We start from the raw sequence: 20,722 nt of genomic DNA, 5'->3' as shown, positions 1-20,722 counted from the left end.
AGCAGAGTGGCAGACAGTCACAGCCAGGACCGGAGCAGCACGCAGCGAACCGGTACCAGCTTCTCCAGTCCGACTGGTGAACAGGTACGAGGCCCTGGCGACCCTGCAGGAGATGGAAGAAGAGGAAGAAACCCTTGAGCAAGAAGAAACACCACGTTCTTCACACTCCAAACAGATCAAGAGATCCACGAGGACCCAGAGGAGGAGGCGACGAGTGCTCGTCATAGGAGACTCCATCCTGAGAGTTATGGAAGGACCCATCTGTCGCCAGGACCCCTCGGCACGGGAGGTATGCTGCCTCCCTGGAGCAAAGATTCGGGATGTGACGGAGGTAATCCAGGCCAGGATCAAGTCCACCGATTATTACCCCATGGTCCTAGTCCATGTGGGTACTAATGATGCGGCCAGGAGAACCCCCGATCACCTGATGGCGGACTACAGTGCTCTGGGTGGCGTGCTGAAGGAGTTCGGTGCACAGGTGGTTTTCTCTTCCATCCTACCAGTGACCGGACGAGGAAGACGGCAGGAGAACTGCATCAGAGAGACCAACTGGCGGCTTCGGCAGTGGTGTCTCGAGGCAGGCTTTGGCTTCCTGGACAATGACCCGCACATCACGACGAGGGACATGCTCAGCTGGGATGGGCTTCACCTGTCCCCCAAAGGTAAGCGTGTGTTTTCTACTAGGTTGGCGGATCTCCTCCGGCGGGGTTTAAACTAGGCTCGTCGGGGGGAGGGGAGTACGAGGGCAGGGGAAGCTGTGGACCACCAAACCATGTGGCACCCACAAGGACAGCCCAGCCTGAAGAAGGAGAACATTGGGAACTTGAAAGCCATGGGGAGGCCAGCACTACAGAACAGGTAAGAAACAAGAAGGTAAGAAACAATGGGCCCCATGGGACTCGGAGCGGGGGGGGCAGCAAAGGCACCAGTCGCAGGGCTCAAGTGCCTATATACTAATGCTAGGAGCATGGGGAACAAGCAGGATGAACTAGCGCTCCTGCTTGCACTAAACACCTATGACTTAGTGGGGCTAACAGAGACCTGGTGGGATTCATCCCATGACTGGGCGGTACATATTGAGGGCTATAGATTGTATAGAAAGGACAGGTCGGGGAAGAAAGGGGGGGGGTTGCACTTTATGTCAGTGAGCAATATACATCAACCCTCATCAAGACAGAATCCGAGGTTGAGGAAGTAGAAGGATTGTGGGTTAGGCTACATGGGGGGCAAGGAGAAAGGGGTTTGGTGGTAGGGGTCTGCTACAGACCCCCACACCAAGGGGAAGAAATAGATGCGGGGCTCCTGAGGCAACTCTCGGAGACCATAAAAGCTAAAGAGGAGGTAGTCATGGGGGACCTAAACTACCCAGACATCTGCTGGGAGACGCAGACAGCAAGGTCCCATTGCTCACGCAGGTTTCTAACCTGTGTACAGGACCTCCACCTGACACAGGAGGTACACGGTCCCACTAGGGGGAATGCCATACTGGATCTGGTATTGGCAATGGGAGATGACATGATAGGGGACCTCCAGATCGGTAGCCATTTGGGAGACAGTGATCACCTTATAATAGAATTCAACATAAGACGGCGAGTGGGTAAGGTAACTAGTAGGGTGAAAGTGCTAGACTTTAGGAAAGCTGATCTCAATGCACTCAGGCGATTAGTCAAGGAAGCACTGCAGAGTAGGAGTTTTGATGGGATGGGAGCCCAAGAAGGGTGGCTATGCCTAAAGGAAACGATCCTTCGGGCACAAAGCAAGACGATCCCCGAGCGAGGCAAAAGAGGGAAAAGGGCCAGGAGGCTTCCATGGTTGACCAGAGAAATCCAGGGCAGCCTAAGGGCCAAAAGGGGAGCACATAAAAAGTGGAAACAGAGTGAGATCACTAAAGATGAATATACCTCCTCTGCTCGTGGTTGTAGGGAGGCAGTTAGGCGGGCCAAAGCTACCATGGAGCTGAGGATGGCAACCCAAGTAAAGGACAACAAGAAATTGTTTTTTAGATATATTGGGAGTAAAAGGAAGGCCCAGGGAGGAATAGGACCGCTGCTAAATGGGCAGAAACAATTGGTGACAGATAGGGGGGACAAGGCTGAACTCCTCAATGAGTTCTTTGTCTCAGTGTTCCTAAGTGAGGGGCACGACAAGTCTCTCACTGGGGTTGTAGAGAGGCAGCAGCAAGGCACCAGACTTCCATACATAGACCCTGAGATGGTGCAGAGTCACTTGGAAGAACTGGATGCCTTTAAGTTGGCAGGCCCGGATGGGCTCCATCCGAGGGTGCTGAAGGCACTGGCCGACATCATTGCAGAGCCACTGGCGGGAATATTCGAACGCTCGTGGCGCACGGGCCAAGTCCCAGAAGACTGGAAAAGGGCTAACGTGGTCCCCATTTTCAAGAAGGGGAGGAAGGAGGACCCGGGCAACTATAGGCCGGTCAGTCTCACCTCCATCCTTGGTAAAGTCTTTGAAAAAATTATCAAGGCTCACATTTGTGAGAGCCCGGCAGGGCAAATTATGCTGAGGGGAAACCAGCATGGGTTTGTGGAGGGCAGATCGTGCCTGACCAACCTAGTCTCTTTCTATGACCAGGTTACGAAACGCCTGGACACAGGAGGAGGGGTGGATGTCGTATACTTAGACTTCAGGAAGGCCTTCGATACGGTATCCCACCCCATACTGGTGAACAAGTTAAGAGGCTGTGATGTGGATGACTGCACAGTCCGGTGGGTGGCGAATTGGCTAGAGGGTCGCACCCAAAGAGTCGTGGTGGATGGGTCGGTCTCGACCTGGAAGGGTGTGGGCAGTGGGGTCCCGCAGGGTTCGGTCCTTGGACCGATACTCTTTAATGTCTTCATCAGCAACTGGGACAAGGGAGTGAAATGTACTCTGTCCAAGTTTGCAGATGACACAAAGCTATGGGGAGAAGTGGACACGCCGGAGGGCAGGGAACAGCTGCAGGCAGACCTGGATAGGTTGGACAAGTGGGTAGAAAACAACAGGATGCAGTTCAACAAGGAGAAATGCAAAGTGCTGCACCTAGGGAGGAAAAATGTCCAGCACACCTACAGCCTAGGGAATGACCTGCTGGGTGGCACGGAAGTGGAAAGGGATCTTAGAGTCTAGTGGACTCCAAGATGAACATGAGTCGGCAGTGTGACGAAGCCATCAGAAAAGCTAATGGCACTTTATCGTGCAGCAGCAGATGCATGACGAACAGAACCAAGGAGGTGATACTTCCCCTCTATCGGGCGCTGGTCAGACCGCAGTTGGAGTACTGCGTGCAATTCTGGGCGCCGCACTTCAAGAAGGATGTGGATAACCTGGAGAGGGTACAGAGAGGGGCAACTCGTATGGTCAAGGGCCTGCAGACCAAGCAGAGAGACTAGAGAAACTGGACCTTTTCAGCTTCCGCAAAAGAAGGTTGAGAGGTGACCTTGTGGCTGCCTATAAGTTCATCACGGGGGCACAGAAGGGAATTGGTGAGGATTTATTCACCAAGGCGCCCCCGGGGGTTACAAGAAACAATGGCCACAAGCTAGCAGAGAGCAGATTTAGATTGGACATTAGGAAGAACTTCTTCACAGTTCGAGTGGCCAAGGTCTGGAATGGGCTCCCAAGGGAGGTGGTGCTCTCCCCTACCCTGGGGGTCTTCAAGAGGAGGTTAGATGAGTATCTAGCTGGGGTCATCTAGACCCAGCACTCTTTCCTGCTTATGCAGGAGGTCGGACTCGATGATCTATTGAGGTCCCTTCCGACCCTAACATCTATGAATCTATAAGTTTTTCTATCAGGAAAAAAAAAACCCGAGACACCTAAACAGAAATTCAAAGCTGTGCCCTTGAAGAGTAGAGAGCTTGCAATGCTGATGCTGCAGTCAGGGGGCTCTCCTGCACACATCCGTGTACTCTGCAGGCTCCCTTAGTCTGCCTGAGTCAGAATGGGAGCAGTGCACTGGGCAGCCCTGATTGGTCAGGCCAGAGTTCTTAGGTTCAACATGTGTCTGCCTGAAGCACAGTGTGGAGATTATGAAGTGTTGTGTTCTGCTCCGTGCTCAGTTGGAGCAGTAGAGTCCAGTGAATGATACATTGTCTCCCTGAGTGAGGCATGGGAGCAAAGCATTTTGAGATGCTGGAGGACTGTGCTGTAGCTTCTCTCAGAAAAGGAACATGTACAGCGTACAGACATTTTCTCTCCCAGGAGTGATCTAATCCTGGTTGCTCTCAAGTTATTTTTCTCCCAGAGTGGCTGTTTTTGCTCTGGGAGAAAAATCCCGAACATCTGTATACTCTTGGTTTCTCCTGGGACAGCAATAACTCTCCCAGGAGAAACAGAATGTCTGCATGTGACCTAGGTTTAGTCAGCTGTGATTCATACGGTTACAGTATTTACTTATAAATACACTTATGGATTCTGTATATTAGTGATGATAATCTTAGGTCATCTAGTCCAACTCAAAGCAGAATCATCTCCAACTAGATCACCCCAGCCAAAGTTTTGTCAAGCAGAGCCTTAAAAACCTCCAAGAACGGAGATTTCACCATTTCTCTGGGTAGCCCATTCCAATGTTTTACCATGCTTTCACTGAGAGAGTTTTTTTTTTTCCAAATATCCAACCTAAACTTCCCTTGCTGCAACTTGAGACCATTTCTACTTGTTCTGCCATCTGCCTCCACTGAGAACAGTTTAGTTCCATCCTCAGTGTAACCACCCTTTAGGTATTTAAAGGCAACTACCAAATCCCCTGTTAGTCATCTCTTCTGCAGACTAAATAAGCCCAGTTCCCACAGCCTCTCCTCATAACTTATATGCCCTAGCCACTGAACCATTTTCATTGCCCTGTACTGGACTCTCCCCAACTTGTCCACATTCTTTCTGTAGTAGGGAACCCAAAACTGGGCACAATACTCCAGGTGTGGCTTCACCAGTGCTGAATAGGGGGGATGGAATTACTTCCCTCTATCTGCTGACAACTCTCCTACTAATGCAGCCCAGTATACTTTAGCCTTCTTGGCAACAAGGGCACACTCTTGGCTCATATTTAGTTTATTGTTTCCTGTAACCCCCATGCCCTTTTCTGCAGAGCAGCTGCTTCACCAGTTGCTCCCAAGCCTGTATCAGTGCATGGGATTCTTCCATCCTAAGTGCCCCAGTGCAGGACTTTGCCCTTGTTGAACCTCATGAGATTCCTTTTGGCTCAATCCTCCAATCCGTCTAGGTCACTCTGAATCCCAGCCCTATGCTCCAGCATATCTACTACTCCCCCCAGCTTGGTGTCATCCACTAACATGCTGAGGGTGCACTCTGTCCCATTTCCAGATCATGGATGAAGATATTGAACAAACCCAGCCCCAGGACTGACCCTGGGGCACTCCACTTGATACCAGCTGCCAACTAGACATCAGAACATTGATCACTACCCATTGTACCCAAGAATCCAGCCAGTTTTCTATCCACCTTACAATCCATTCATTTGACCCAAACTTCCTTAACTTGTTTGCAAGTATGCTGTGGGAGACCAAAAGCCTTGCTAAACTCAAGGTATATCATGTCCATTCTTTCCCCCACATCCACACAGCCTGTCTTCTCATCATAAAAGGAAATCAGGTTGGTCAGGCATGACTTGCCCTTGGTGAATCCATGCTGATTGTTCCTGATCACTTTTTTCTCCTCCAAGTGTTTAGAAATGGATGCCCTGAGGACCTGCTCCATGATTTTCAACAGATACTATTCTTCTGATTCTATCAGGCAAAAACAGCATTGTCTTGTGACTTAGGCAGTCAATTATACATGAGCAATGTATTAGAAGCACTGAATAGTTGATGGGGACCCTCTAAAGACTCAAAATTATAGAATGAAAAATTAATGATTAATACTAGGATAAACAAATATGTTTTCAAATATTAGGATTGATTTTGGAATGATTTGCTGCCTATTGAATGAGACTAAATTTATTCCAAAATAGAAATATTTGGCCTTTTTAAGGATTGATCAAAATCCTGTTGAAGTCAATTGAATGCCTCCCACTGATTTCAGAGCTTTGAATCAGGCTTACATGAGCCCCCACATATCTTAGATGCTTTATGAAGGAAGTTAAATATCATGTTCCTAAGATGGAGGACTTGAACCACTGACAGGTGACAGAACATATTTACCATGAAAGAACTGGCCATTGGAACAACTAATTTTAAACAAACCAGAGATGCACACGATGCATAATATATATGTGATGCACATATATAATGTGGTGCATAGTACTCTGCAGATGATTAGTTTGTGGCTGTATGTGAGTAGCAGGTTTTGATTAAGACAGTGACCTTTGCTTAACCAATGGCATTCCTTGAAAGTCATTATTCCTCCTTCAATTCCTTTTTTTCTCTCTGCAAATTAATTTTCAGCATGTAATATGACAAAAGTACACCACTCCTCTTCCATCTCAGCAGTAGGTATTTTTTTTTTCCTGCACCCTCATTTGAAAATGGTAGGTGACAGTTGTATTATTTCACCCAGATTCATCTGTCTTCTGAAGCTGCAAGCCAAAGATGAAACAAAATAGCTTTTGTTTTGAATATATCACACCTGGGGAAAACAGTAGTGAGAAATGGACTGAGTGCTGAGATTACTCACTCTTTTGAGGGAGGGGAGATGTATTAACTGCAGGACTCAATACAATTGCAGTACAATCTGACTTCTCTTTGTGGTTTGTGAAGTAACTCTCAACTTCAGCAGGAACTTTCAAGGCAAGTGTTTGGACCTGAGTAATGTGTTTATGTAGGATTAGATTATGCCTCAGATTAATGCCGATACAAAAGATTAAAAAAGTAGAATTGTGTCTCTCCAGTTAGAGTGTTTCTTGTGAAGAGTTATATGTGTGATCCCCACATTGCAAACCACAGTGGAGGCTAGTTGCTGTTGTATTTATTTTTTCCATACTTCTAGGTTTTGCTGGTTGCCACATGGGCCAGGAAGGATTTTTTCCCCCCTCTCCTTTGCTACAAGCATCAGGGTTTTTTTCATTTTCCCCAGAAGCATTGGCTGTTGCCTACAGTCAATGCTGGGAATTTTGACTGGATGTGTCAATGTTCATCCTGGAACTAAAAACCCCAGGGTTTCTTGTTTTAGAGAGTCTTGTCTCTCTGTTTAGGATTAGATTGATTGCCACACTTGGGACTGTATCAGGCTGCATGGCTTAGGAGCTGTTGCCCAGCTGCAGGAGGTAAGCAAGTGATTGCAGGCCTGCCTGGAAGACTGGGCAGCTGATGAAGATGATTGACTGGCTCAAAGGAAGTTAAAGACTCCCAGGGAAGGGAGAGAGAGATAAAGATAAAAATAAAGCTGTGAAGCTAGAGATGGCAGCATTGAGTCAGGGTATTCTCTCAGGGTCTAGGAAAAGGTACTGCAGGATATAAGTTACCTCTTTATTGTTCATGTATTATTTGTGTGGTGGTTTGATGATTTATGTTGTATCCTGTGGGGGCATGTTTGCCTAGGAAAATAAAGACAGTATTATGTAAACAGAGAACCCACTACAGATGATGGAGAACATGGGTACATTAAAGTACTCCAGCGATGCTGAGATGGTTGGAGGGGCTGCAGCAGTGGTTGGAGGGGTTGGAAGAGCTTTGCTGAGATTGTTGAAGGGGCTGCAGCAGTTGTTGGAGGGGTTGGAGGAGCTTTGCTGAGATGGTCGGAGGGGCTGCAACAGTTCCAGAAGCTCCAACTCCAACAGCAACAGTTCCAGAAGCTCCAACCACAGCAAATGCAGCACTTCAACAAAGAAAAGCAACAGCATATGCAGAAAGCAATAATTGAAGCCCTTGAGAGGTAGATGAGCTCCCAGAAGTAACATTAGGAAGAGATCCAGGAGGAGCTGGAGATCAGGCAGATAAAGTACTTCCAGATGCAAGGTCTCATGGAAAGGCCACCACAAGTATTCATCACAGACCAAGCACCAGTTGAAGAGCTGCACAAAACCCATCAGTGGGACCTTGCTGAGCTCCCACGGTGTTTTTCCACTGAAGCAGAGACAAAATTAATATTAGAGGAGCTTGAAGGCCAGGAGGCAAAGCTGCTGGAAACGCTTGCTGAGAACTCACAGCTCAGGCAAAGAATCCAATCCATGGAAGTCCTCCTGGAAGCAGGTCAGTTGAGGAGGCTAAGGGAAGATGAAGGCTGGGAGGCAGCTAACTGAGCAGAAGTGAGCCAGCTACAGTTCAGATTCCCGCAAGGCAAATGGGGCCAGGAAGCTAACAGTTGAACAACAGGAAGGAAAAATTGAGGACCTGTGTGAGAGGAATAGGGAAGCAAACAAAAAATCAGCTACAACTGAGAGAACATGGGAAGCAAAAGCTGCTTGCTGCTGACAAAGCAGGGGAAGAGTCAGAACAGTAGCTGGGTGTAATCTGAGCTCTCACATAGCAGAGAGTACTTTATGTTTTCCCAGAGGTCACTGTCTCCTCCCAGCAGACCTGTAATGAATTGCTTTGCGAATTTAAGAAACAGGCTTTGGAAATGCTGAAGCAGCAGAAGGGGAAGATAGGAGCACTTGATTCAGCACTCTAGCTACAATGGACAGAAGAAACTCGGAGCATTTCACAAGTACAGTGTAAGCATTACCAAGCCACCCTGGCCTAGGCTGAAGAAGTGCTCCAAGCTCTGCAGGAGAGGGAGGAGAGGGAGGAAAAGGCAGGGACAGCAAAACTGACTGGGTCAGAAGAGGAACCTAGGAAGTATGAAACAAAATAGAAAAGCCTGGAGAGAAGTTAAAAGGAGACCTACAGAGTGCACACCACTTAAATGCATATACCTCTCTTCTGGAGCTGCACTTGGAAAAGCACTTGGAAGCTTCCAGGTTGGGATGCCAAGACTCTACACAGGAAGTGGAAGTATTGAGGCAGCTCTTATTAAAATGCCTTGAGTTGCAGTAAGGGGAGCTGGAACCTAGCCACAACGAGAAGATAGAAGGGCTAAGGAAAGAGCTGACCAGACTGAACAGTCAGCTTTCTCAGGAGGAGACACAAGAGTTATTAGAGCAGGAGAAAGCTGAGCACCACCATCACAAACAGAGAAAGACAGAGGTGGTGGCCTTGAGAAGCCCAATCCTGCAATTAAAAGCAAAGCTGGAAGAGACCAAGTGCCCTCATAAGGGGAACAAAAGGATGACCAAGCAGGGGAAGGACCAAGACCTGAGTGAGAATCTGGGCAAAGACTCTCAATGGATGCCCAGGGGGAAAAGTTGTGGAAAGCCCAAGGAACTGGAGTGATGATTTCCTACAGAAGGGGTCCAGGTACAGGGATAGCACTCCAGAAGGTAATCGAGAGAGACATGAGTGTCATAGAAACATCGCTTCAGTCATAGCTTCAACAGGAAAGGCCACCTAAAGAAGAAGGGGTAGTCACAGTGTCTGCACAGATGTGAATGGGAGGGATGTCACTATACCCAGAATTGGAATTGTAGGGGAGGAAACCCCAAGGAAAATAATGAAGTGCACAAGTCCATCCACCTGAACACAAATTGACTCCAAGCAAAAAGAGCAAGGGATGCTCACCACATGACAGGGGCTGCAGTATGCTTGGGCAAAGCCAGCAGAGCAGGCAGCCAAGCGAAACCCTGGAATGTCAATTTTAAGGTGGGGAAGGTGTGCGGTGGAGCACCTTTGGGGGTGCTCACCACTTGAGGGCTTTCACAGGCTTGGAGAGGAGCCTGCTTTTGGAGGAGCAGCAGGGGAAACCTCCCCTAGGAACTATTCTCAGAGGGAAGGTAGGTGGCAGGGAAGGTTGGTGCCTGCCACTCTAAGAGTGGAGCCAAGCAGCCAGCAGGTGCTTGATTGCAGCGGTCATTTTAGACCTCTGGCCGCCTATATCAAGAGAGTAGTTCGCTGTTGGCAGGCCAGGCAGTAACATCACCTGGCTGCAAGGCTGCATGCAACATGTTGGAGGTAAGGGCAGGAGCTGTAGGGGATGGTTTGGAGGCTCCTGGTCTTGGGCATGACCTAAAACTGCACCCTGCACACTTAAACAAATATCACCAGCTCCAGTGGTGCAATGGGTTAGCACGTGGTACTTATAAGCTGGTATTGGGTAAGTGATGCCAAGGTTGTGAGTTCAAGCCTCACCTGGAGCAGTGAATTAAGAGGTACCATGGCTTAATTGGTTAAAGCACCTGTCTAGTAAACAGGAGATTCTGGGTTCAAATCCCAGTGGTGCCTTGAAGCTGAGTTTTGGGGGTTGGACTTGATGATCTAGTGAGGTCCCTTCTGACCCTAATGTCTATGAATCTGTGGGGAGTGGGTGGCCTGGTGGGGCTCTCAGTGGCATAGAAGCCCCCAGGAAATACCACCAGGACAGTTACCACCCTGGTAAAAGGTAGGTGCAGGCCCTGAGGAGCAAGAGTGGGGGCCAGGCATGGCTGTGGCCACCTGAGCCCTGTGGGATGTAAAACCCCAAGGATAGGTAGTTGGGGCCAGGCATGGCTATGGCCACCTGAGACACTCTGTTCTTGGAGGTTTTTAAGACAGAAATGATCCCAGACACAACTGGCTGCATTGTTGCTGCAAAGGTGTGAGACCAGCGGGGGCTATTAAGATGGTATGTGTTCTTGTGGGCAGGGTGAAAGGGAATGAGCAGAGAAGGGTGAGGTGGAGTCTTGGTTCTACCCCTGGACTGCACAGTTCTCCAGAGTATGGTGTGAAGAGGAGGCAGCATAGGGGAAGCAATTTTCACCTGGTAAAAGGTAGAAAGAAGAAAACCTCCTCTTGGAGCATGGTTCAGAAAGAAAGGATTGGCAACCCTCAGCCAAAATCCCATACCAGGATAGTGTGGCTTAAACAAAGCACTGTACAAAGACTCAGCCAGGTCTCCATTTAAAATAGAGGAAAGTGGGGGGAGTGGGAGGAACCCAACAGGATCACTTACTCAAAGTCTCTTTTCCTCCATCCCATGATGGGAGTGGCTTATTTAAGTGTAACCCCAAAACTAGGTGACTAATTTTGCTTCTACTTTTAATAGGAAGGATGATCTTGACTGAGGCCAAATTCAGGATGAAAATGTGAAAGGGAGTATGGAATGATCACAACTAGGGCTGCAAGCTTAATCACGAACAGTCTCAAGCCCTTCAGTTAAGGGGTGGGATTATTTTTCCCGCGTGCTCTGAGAGAGCTGGAATTTGAAATTGCAGGCTAAGTCACAAGTATTCTGAAATGAATCTATCATGTTTGGTAAATGGCAAATATAGCACCTCTAGTCAAGAAGATGATCTCAACGCCCACATCTTCATTAGTTTGACATCAGTAGTAAGCAGGGTCTTAAAACAAACAAAGAAATAAAATAAAGACCTAGAGGTAATGGAAAATAGGATATGCCACATGAGCTTACCAAAGTTAAATTGTACCGAAGTAATCCAATTCCTTTATTTGATAAAAACTGATTTTTCTAGACAACGGAGATGTGACAGATGTAATATATCTGAAGATGTGTGATGCCATGTGGAAAATTCTTTATTAAACTAGAGTAGATGGATAGAAGGACTGTGAGATATGTAAAAAGCTGGCTCAAAGGGAGAGAAATCTGTAGTGTTGAAAAGGAAATATAAATTGGAGGGCAGTTTATAAGTGGAGTTTTTCAAGGATTGGTCTTGGGCCTAGTCATGTTTAATATTTTCATTAATGATCTTGTCAAAAATGTTAGGAGCTGTAGTAATAAAATTTGATGATAACCTTACCTGTATTAATGATATCTTATCTTAGTGTTATCATACAGGAAGAAAAGGATGGCATGGAGGATGAGAGTAATAGAAATGGAATTAGATTTAATGGCACAAAGCACAAGGTCATACAGAAAAAGGATTTCTGCTATAAGTTTGGAGCTTATCAGTTGGAAACCACTGAGTAGAAGACAGACCTCAAATATGACCTGATCACAGAATGACTGTGATCCACCTTTGTGATGCAGCAGTGAAAAAGGAAATGTAAATGTGTCAGTTTATGCATTTCTAGTAGAAATAGGAAAGCGGTAGTGTCATTGCATGCGGAACTTGTGAGATTCATAGATCCACTTCCCAGTCAGTAGGTATGCTGGATATTTTTGTGCCCTATGTGCACTTGTCCTTGTTGTACTGCCATCCTGTGCAGAGTTTTCATACTTTCATAGGAAAGTAAGGCTGGAAGGGACCTCACAAGGCCACCTAGTCCAGTCCAGACTTGCTCAAGTCGGGATCATCTCTGCCTAACCCAACCCAACCCAGCCCTGCTTTATGTTTGACCTGCTTTTGAAAACAAGGACGGAGACTCCAAATCTTCTCTAAACAGCTTGTTGCAATGCTTGACTATCCTCATAGAAAGTTCCTCCTAACCTCCAACCTACATTTCCCCTGATGAACTTTGAGGCCAGTGCTCCTAGTCCTGTCCCCTACATCCACAGAGAAAAGTCCACATCAATCCTCTCTGTAATTGCCCTTCAGGTATTTGAAGACTGTTATCAAATTCTGCCTCTTAGTCTTCTCTTCTCCAGGCTAAATAACCCTAGTTCTTTCAGCCTTACCTCCTTAGTTCTTCTTTCCAAGCCCCTAATTATTTTTGTTGCTCTGTGCCGAACTCCTTCCAATCCTTCCACATCCTCACTGAAATGTGTGGCCTAAAACTGAACACAGTACTGCAGGTGAGGCCTCATCAGTGCTGAGTGTAGCAGAATAATCACTTTTCTTGATTGGCACTCCTGTTAATACTACCTGGTATTACTTTTTGTTTAATATCCATATGGGTTTCTCTGCAACAAGGGCACACTGTTAGCTCATATTTAGCTTATGGTCTACTCTAACCCCCAGGTCCTTTTCTGCAGTACTGCAGCCTAGTCTGTATTTGTGCATGCAGTTATTCTACCCCAAGTGCAGACCGTTTCAGTTATGCTTGTTGAATCCCATCTGGTTGACTGTGGACTGTTTCTCCAGTCTATCCAGGTCATTCCAGAGCCTCGCCTTACTCCCTGGAGTATCTTCAACTCCACACAACTTTGGTGTTGGCTACAAATTTGCTAAGTGTGCACTACATGCCATCATCCAAGTAAGAAGATATGAAACAATACTGGGCCAAGGACAGACCCCTGAGGAACCCCATTTGATACCTTCTTCCAACTAGGCGTTAAACTATTGATGACTACTTGTTGAATATATTGATCCAATCAGTAATGTATCCACCTTTAAAGTACTTTCATTTAGCCTCTATTTCTGTAGCTTGTTAATAAGAATATCATGAGAAGAAGTTTCAGAAGCCTTGCTAAAATCAAGGAATATTACATCTACTGTCCATCCCCCATCTCCCCTGCCCTTCACTCCCATGCCCAGAGCCAGTCACCTTGTCATGGAGTAAATCATGCCTGACCAACCTGACTTCCTTCTATGCTGAATTTTCCTGATCACCTTATTCTCCTTTAGGTGCTTCACAGTGGACTCCCTGAGAACCCACTTCATGATCTTTCCTGGTCAGGAAAGCCTTCATATCCAGGTCAGGCTAATTACTCTGTAGTTTACCAGATCCTCCTTCATCCCTTTCTTAGCGATGGGTACTAGGGCTGTGTGAAGCTTCAGGTGGTGATTTGATTTGGAGGAGATTCAGCCTCATTTGGTGGCCAAATCTCTGAATCTGAATTGAATCAGGGGATCAATTTAAAGGTCCAAATCAATTCAAAGGTCTCTGAATCTTCAGAAAAGATTCGGAGAGCTTTCATGATCTGGGCAGTCCCCGGTGGCTGCAGCAGGAAGCTGCAGCTGACTCCAAGCTGGTAAGTACTAGGGGCTGCAGAGCAGGAGCTGAGGGAGGAGGGAGGGGACCATGGGGGGACCCCTGCCAGCTCCCCGCTCCCCCAGCCCCCCCGCCCATGGTTGCTCCCACCCACCCCAGCTTGGTACTTAAAAAAAAAAAAAAAGCCCCAGTGCTCACTGGGTGGGAGGGCAAACCCTGCTGCCCCCACTGCCTCACGCTGCATGGGGGGCTTTGCCATTAGCCCCCCAACACCCCCTGCTCCCCTGGCCCTGGCAGAGGTGCCCTGCCCAGGCTAGATCCAGCCCTTTAAGAAAAATAAAAAAACCAAGAAAAGCCCTGGGACTCACTGCTCCTGAAGTGGCCTTGGGGCTTCAAGGGGGGGTTATGCAGAGCCCCCCCATGTGGCGCAGGGTAGTGGGGGGCAGTGGGGAATGTCTGGAGTTTTTGGGTTTGTTTTTTTTTCCTTTAAAGGGCTGGAGCTGGCCCAGGAGGGGCACCCATGGGGGGGCTGGGGGGCTCATGGAGAGCCCCCCATACAGCATGGGGCAGTGGGGGTCACCCTCCTGCTCGGCAGCAGCCGGTGACCTGGGGCTTTTTTTAACAAGTGCCAGGAGCTGGGGTCAGTGGGGCAGCCATTGCTGGGCTTGGAGAGCGGGTCGGGGATGGGCCTGGCCTGGCTGATTCGGAGATTCGGCAGCAGCCAAATCTCCTAATCAGATTTGGCCAAATTGAATCGGGACAGTCATTCAAATCACCGAATCAAATCACTGCCCCCCGAATTAGCCCAATTAAATCCGAGGTGAATACTAGCTGCTTCACACAGTCCTAATGGGCACTATATTTGTCCTTTTCTAGTCATTTGGGTCATCTGTGTTCAAGAAAGATGAACTCCAATTGGAACACATGCAAAAAAGATTATGAGAATGAGAAGACTATGAGGAGAGAGACTCATTACACGAAAGACTGAATGAGCTTGGCTGACTTAGCTTAGCTAAATGGCAGCTGAGAAGATGAATGCTGACTGCTGTATACACAATGGACAATAAAGAAATATTTAAGCTAAAAGACAACACCGGTCTTGGAGACATGCATCTCCAAACTATCCATTCATAAATTTAGAGGAGAAATTAGAAAGTTTCTAGCTACCGGTGCAATGATATTCTGGAACAGACTTCAATAGCAATAGTGAGGGGAGGTGGGAATAATGATAAGAAATAAACAATGTTTAAAATGGAGTTTGATAGTTTTATGAATGGGATTATATGCTGCAGTTTCTTGTGACTGGAATTGACCAGAGGGCTCACTTCCACTCTTATATTTTTCTTTTTCATAGTGCAATTTCTTAAATGTTATGTTGGATGATTCCTCGTACTACCCATATCTTCATCACAGTTGTCTTAGCTTGCTTGCCATTCAGAGATCTGTCAAAACTGATATACATCACTGAAAAGAAAATGACTAAACAAATGCTAGTCACTATATGTAGTAAGACAGGTAGGACATAAAAACCCAAAATAGGCAAATGTCTCCAAACATGAGAGACTAGCATCAGATATCTGACTTAATGTGGGTGCTCAGCATCTCTGAAAACCAAGCCTCCTATCGGCAGGTCTAATATAGGAACTCCATTAAAAATGTTGGCATTCAGTGACTTGAAGATAATTTAATGATCTATAACTGAGATTCAAATACAAGAATGATGGCACCCTGTTTCCTGTTGTAACCATTAAGATACTCTGTTATGTGTGTACTACCCTTTCAACAAGTCTGTAGTAACACTCACACTTGGATATATGGCATCTATTCATCAGCAAGAGATGGTGGATATTGCAGCTATTCTTCTGACTGGTGGTGCATTTTCTCTTGTGGCTAGAAAGACTGATGTTAGACTTGCAGATCCTGCCCCAGTGGTCACAGGTGTACATGGTGTTAGGGCCGACTGTACAGAGAAGTTGTTTCCTTCGGTCATGTTTCTGTTGTAAATCAAGTGACCAGTTCTCATCATGATGTTGGACTCCATGATGGAGAAGGGAGTACTACTTTGACTTGTCTCCTGCTAAGGTTTGGGTCAATTTCTAAAGCCTTCATATCCTGTTTTCAGATGTCTTGGGAGCACAATTTTGGATGCCCTACTCTTCTCTCCACCTGCAGTCTGCTCATGCAGCATGTCCTTCGGGATGCTCCCACCTTCCATCCTGCAAAGATGGCCAAGCCAGCGTAGGCACTGCTGTTGGAGTAGTGCAGTGATGGTTGGCTTTGGTGATGACCTCCATGTTGGTGATTGTATCTGATTGCCTGATGTCAAGGATGCGCTGCTAACTAGCATCTGATATCCGACAGATATTTACACGGAGACATTTTCATTATTTGCATGTATTTTACATCCCTGTAGGCATTCTGGCAGTCCCAAGGAAAATACGAAATACAGGATCAGATCCTTTATATATATATATATTTTTTTTTTTTAAGTTATTGCATTTATGCCAATTTACACCTGCTCTAAACCTGGCCCAGATTCCAAACCCTCGAAGATTTGACTCCTTCATTCTAAATGAGACACAGTGAAGGAGAAGAACAAATATTAGAAAGAGTGGCAGCCTAGAATAAAAATGATTAAGTCGTGCAGGAACTTAGATTTGTTATGTTCATGCCTTGGAGATTCCATTAAGTTCCTAATGTAAGTCTGCCTGATTCTTTTTTCTTAGTCTATTTGAGCTCTAAATACCCATGCCCAAACCATGTACAAAAACTTCTCTATACCAGAGGAAATAGAACTGTAAATGTGTAAAAGTGTGTGTGTGTGTGTGTGTGTGAGTGCGTGTGTGTGTGTTTATATATGTCACATCAGTTAAAAAAAGAAAGTATAGTTTTTTGATTGCCTGCACAAGCTCCATTTACTAAACAGTAGGAGTACCCGACATACATTTTTCAGGGAGCATTACATTGGCCAAAGGTCGCAAAAACAATTTCAGAGGCAGCCTGCCCACATTAGTTTCCTGAGATCTTGATTACAAATTTATAAGAGACATACCCTAGACATTGAGAGATGGTCTCAAAGATTACTGTCCTTCCTGCCATCTGCACACTCCACTGGGAACATTAGAAACCCTGTCCATCAACCAAAATAAACAGCTCCTCTCATGAACAGGCCCAAAGAATGCCCTATAAATCATACCTGTCAAAAATGCTGGTAGCATTGCAGAAGACAGAAATCGATCCAAAACTCATTAGTTCGCTTGACAAGTGCTTAATCTTATATTGTTTAATGCCGACCTGAACAACTTGGATAGAATAGAACCATGCAAAGCAGTGGCTGAGTTTTCCATTACAGAAAGTTTTGCAATGATTATGGCTTAATCTTGCTCTCAAATATCCCATTTCATTCTCCCTTGCTCTATGCCACTTGCCACAGAGTATTGACTCCAACAGTTTCCCTACCCGTTGTGGGATCAATACATCATCGTTGCCTCATTCAATTGCTTGCAAAGATGTGCTTCTGCATTTTGCAAATGTCTGCAGCTAAGCAGGATAAACAGGTGTGGATTAGATCAGGCACTGTATCATTTGACGAGGTGGCTAAAAAGCAATGGTAGCATATTGGCTTTTTGTCAAGTTGGTAGTAAATCCTTACTGCCACCGAGCCAGAATCTAAAGTACAAAGCAAGCACTGGGAATGTAGGAAAACTCAAATTCTGAAGATAGCATAGATCAATACATATGTCCAGAGATTGGGGGGGGGGGGGGGGGAAAGGTGTGTATTTGGTAGGGATAGAGGCTTGAGGGTTCAATTAGTGTAAATGCTGCAGTAGGAAGCATTTGGCACGGTAGGAATGGGAGCAAGTTCACTGTGAACATCAGCACTGTATGGCTACAGAAACTTAAGCAAAGTAACCACAAACCTGTCCGCTGAATTTAAAATAGCGATCACAGACATAAGAGGCCATAAAAGTGGAACAAGAATGGTATTCCTCTGAAACTGCTTTCAGAGCCAGTCACACAGCTATGTCTGGATCATGATGAGGATGCATCTTTTCCTTGATCTAATCTAAGGTTTATAGATTAGAAGGCACCTCCAGGTACTCAATCAGAACAGCCACATACAAAAAACACTTACAGTGTTGTTCTCGGCTCAACTCTTCAAGCTGGTACCTTCATGAAAACTCAGGGTAAGCTATCCTTGTATGTCAGAGAGGGACCTGTGGCAGAAATTCAGAACTGAGACACCCCATACATGCTCTCACATGTTAAAGTCTGGGCTGGCATCACTGCTATCTCTAAGGTTGCTTAGCACTTCACTTTATAAGACTCCATAGACATTAGAGCAGAGTCTTCCGAACTGGAGATGTAGCAACCTTTCCATGAGGACACTGTATTTTTTGCCATCCATGATAAAATTTGGCCACTTAGAAATTTGAAAGACTATCCACCTGGAGGATGTTCTAGCTGAGGCATGGAAAGGCAAAGCTGAGCAGGTGGCAGTAGGGAGGAGTTCAGAGGAGGCACCAGGAAGTTGGTTTGTGTGCACGTGGGTGCAATGTTCCTGGAAATTAGAAAGCCAAATGGATACACTGAGATTGAAAGAAATTGCTTAGGGAGAGAGAAATTGGGACTGAGAGTCAAGAGATGGGGAATGAAGATGAGGGTATGAAAGCAGAAGGGAGGATCTGAGCTAGACAAGGAGGACAGGACGGGGAGAAGAGAGACCCACTGAAACTAGGGTGGTGTCATACCAGGCCATGGGCACCGAGGCCTGGGGGTCTCTTCAGCATCAGAAGAAGTCACAAATTCAGAATACAGGAGATCTGTCTGGGGACCCTAGTTGGAGATCCAGATGGTCACGCACAGCACGGGGCTAGGAAACTAACTGGGTTAGGTATCCAGGAGATCAGGCCAGAGTTGGGTTGGGTATCTGGAGGGTCAAGCAAACAGCAAGGTCAGGAGGCTAGCTGGGTCAGGTATCCAAGAAACCAAGTTGGTAGCAGCACAAGCCAGGGTTGAACCAGCCCAGATACAAAGTTAAACCTTGTTGTCTTCTGGGCCAAGGGTTTATATGGGAAGGGTTAGGAGGTCAGCAGATGTGTACCTAGATCCAGGTAGAGGATTCTGGCCACCTGCGTCTATATAAATGTTGTGTTGGGGGTGGGAGACGGGAATGAGCTGTTGCATCAGACAAGCTAAAGCCTTGGATTTGAGGCCACAGCCTGACAGATAGACTCGGACTGGTTGGACAAGAAGGACTGAGACTGGAATGAGAAACATGAGCAAGGCTAGGCAGGTAAGGAAAATGGGACTGGAAAGCAAGGAGCTATGGGTGGAAAGAGGCAGGGCTGGAGTACAGACTAGTTAGAGAGGACAGGGGAGAAGGAATATGTATATATACATGCAGTTATAAAACTAAAGACTGCAAAATCAAGCTTGTGCACAAGAGGACTGATATAAGATTGAATAGGCAGCTACATTATGGCAATGCATGACTCTTGAGAGCTTGATTTTACACCCTGAATGATATTATGATTTCAGTGTATAATAGACTCTGTATCCCAAAGCTGAAGATTTGCTTTGAACCGTCTCATCCAAACTGACATTCTTCTTTTGGCTCGACATAAAAACCAACACCAAAAAGAGCTTATTTTCCTGATCAGTTCTGTATGCAGATTTAGATGCTTGCGATCTTTTGAGTTGTCAGTGAGATTATGGGTTTAGCATAGGCAGTACCCTAACCAGCACCTTTTAATTAGGCATAAAATGAATCTCTATCCTGGCCAGCCTCTTGACTGGTCTCTGATTTAACATATAAGAATCATTCTTTTTCCCTTCCTTGCTATTTTAGCCACTGGTGCAAAACAGTTCACAAACATGCATTAATTTGTATAACGCTCTTGCAAATGGTCTATTGCAGAGGGTAATCCTTAAATACTGAAATCCTGTTTGACTTGTGAGAAGTCACTTGGCCACTCACTGAAGGTGGGAACAAAGTTCTGGGTTTTAGCCATCACACTCTGTCTCTGAGCCATTGAACAGTTGCTGTTTATTTAATAATAACTGTCAACTGTTATGCATTGAAGTTATGATTGAGTTTTCACTACTCATTTCTAAGAGATGAGCACATTGTTTTCCAGACAAGAGAACTGTAAGCAATACCGGTGATGGCTCAGAGTGAAGGCCAAGATCGCTCAGCATTGCCTTACCTCTGAAGTCAACGGGAGCTTTACAGCTGCGCTAGGGCACGTGCTTTTAAAGCTACCAAGAGCCAGATCTTCAGCTGGTATAATTTAGGTAACTGGTATGAATTAGTGATCCAGTGCCAGAGAGGTGATCAGGTTCAAATGTATCTTCAGATTTACCATCTAATCTATCCATGGCCATGATTTTTAAATCTATATTCAGGAAACTAAATATGGCATTTTATTTATTTAGTTAGTTCAGCAATGGAGACAGTCACCTTAGTGCATATTCAGGCTCTCAGGTGGGTTTTGCAGTCAGTTTTTAATTCACCCTGCACTAGATTTCTCAGACATTTAATTTGAAGTTCTCTTTGGCATAAGCTGAAGTCAGTGCCATGACTGTGATGTAGGCATACCAGTTGTCTGAATTGTATTGACAGAAAGGAAGGGAAAGAGTAACATGGAGCAGTGCTACTAAAGAGCGATAAGGAAATAGGAAGTAATGTAGCCACAGTAGAAAAAAATTCAAGGAGAGAGCAGCAAGGTCTAGCCGATGACTGTGTCAGGCTCAAAGGAGCTTTTAGACACTTCTGGGCACTGCGGTTCCTGCATCAATTGAAGTACTCTAGGTCTTCATTATTTATCCTCTCTAATTGCATTCATAGGGAAAGAATTAGTGCTTCCTGCTCAGTTAGTGTTGCCTATAATAATTCTCACATTTCTTGTGGTTTAGCACACTGATTTCAACATCTGAGCCCTCGCTTCACTCGGTCCGTTGATTTCCTGTTTCTCATTTCATTCTCC

At 46.0% G+C, this 20,722-nt stretch overlaps 2 non-coding genes across 2 annotated transcripts; both read left to right on the top strand.

The window, feature by feature from the left end:
* Positions 1 to 10,030: 10,030 nt before the first annotated feature.
* TRNAI-UAU (transfer RNA isoleucine (anticodon UAU)) lies at positions 10,031 to 10,123 on the top strand. The gene is given in 2 exon segments: positions 10,031 to 10,068; positions 10,088 to 10,123. It is a non-coding gene; the product is annotated as a tRNA-Ile (tRNA).
* Positions 10,124 to 10,134: 11 nt separating this feature from the next.
* TRNAT-AGU (transfer RNA threonine (anticodon AGU)) lies at positions 10,135 to 10,208 on the top strand. The gene has a single exon. It is a non-coding gene; the product is annotated as a tRNA-Thr (tRNA).
* Positions 10,209 to 20,722: the final 10,514 nt, after the last annotated feature.

The sequence above is a fragment of the Alligator mississippiensis genome, chromosome 3 (genome assembly GCF_030867095.1).
Source record: "Alligator mississippiensis isolate rAllMis1 chromosome 3, rAllMis1, whole genome shotgun sequence".
Classification (NCBI taxonomy): domain Eukaryota; kingdom Metazoa; phylum Chordata; order Crocodylia; family Alligatoridae; genus Alligator; species Alligator mississippiensis.
This window is presented reverse-complemented; position numbering and strand designations above follow the sequence as displayed.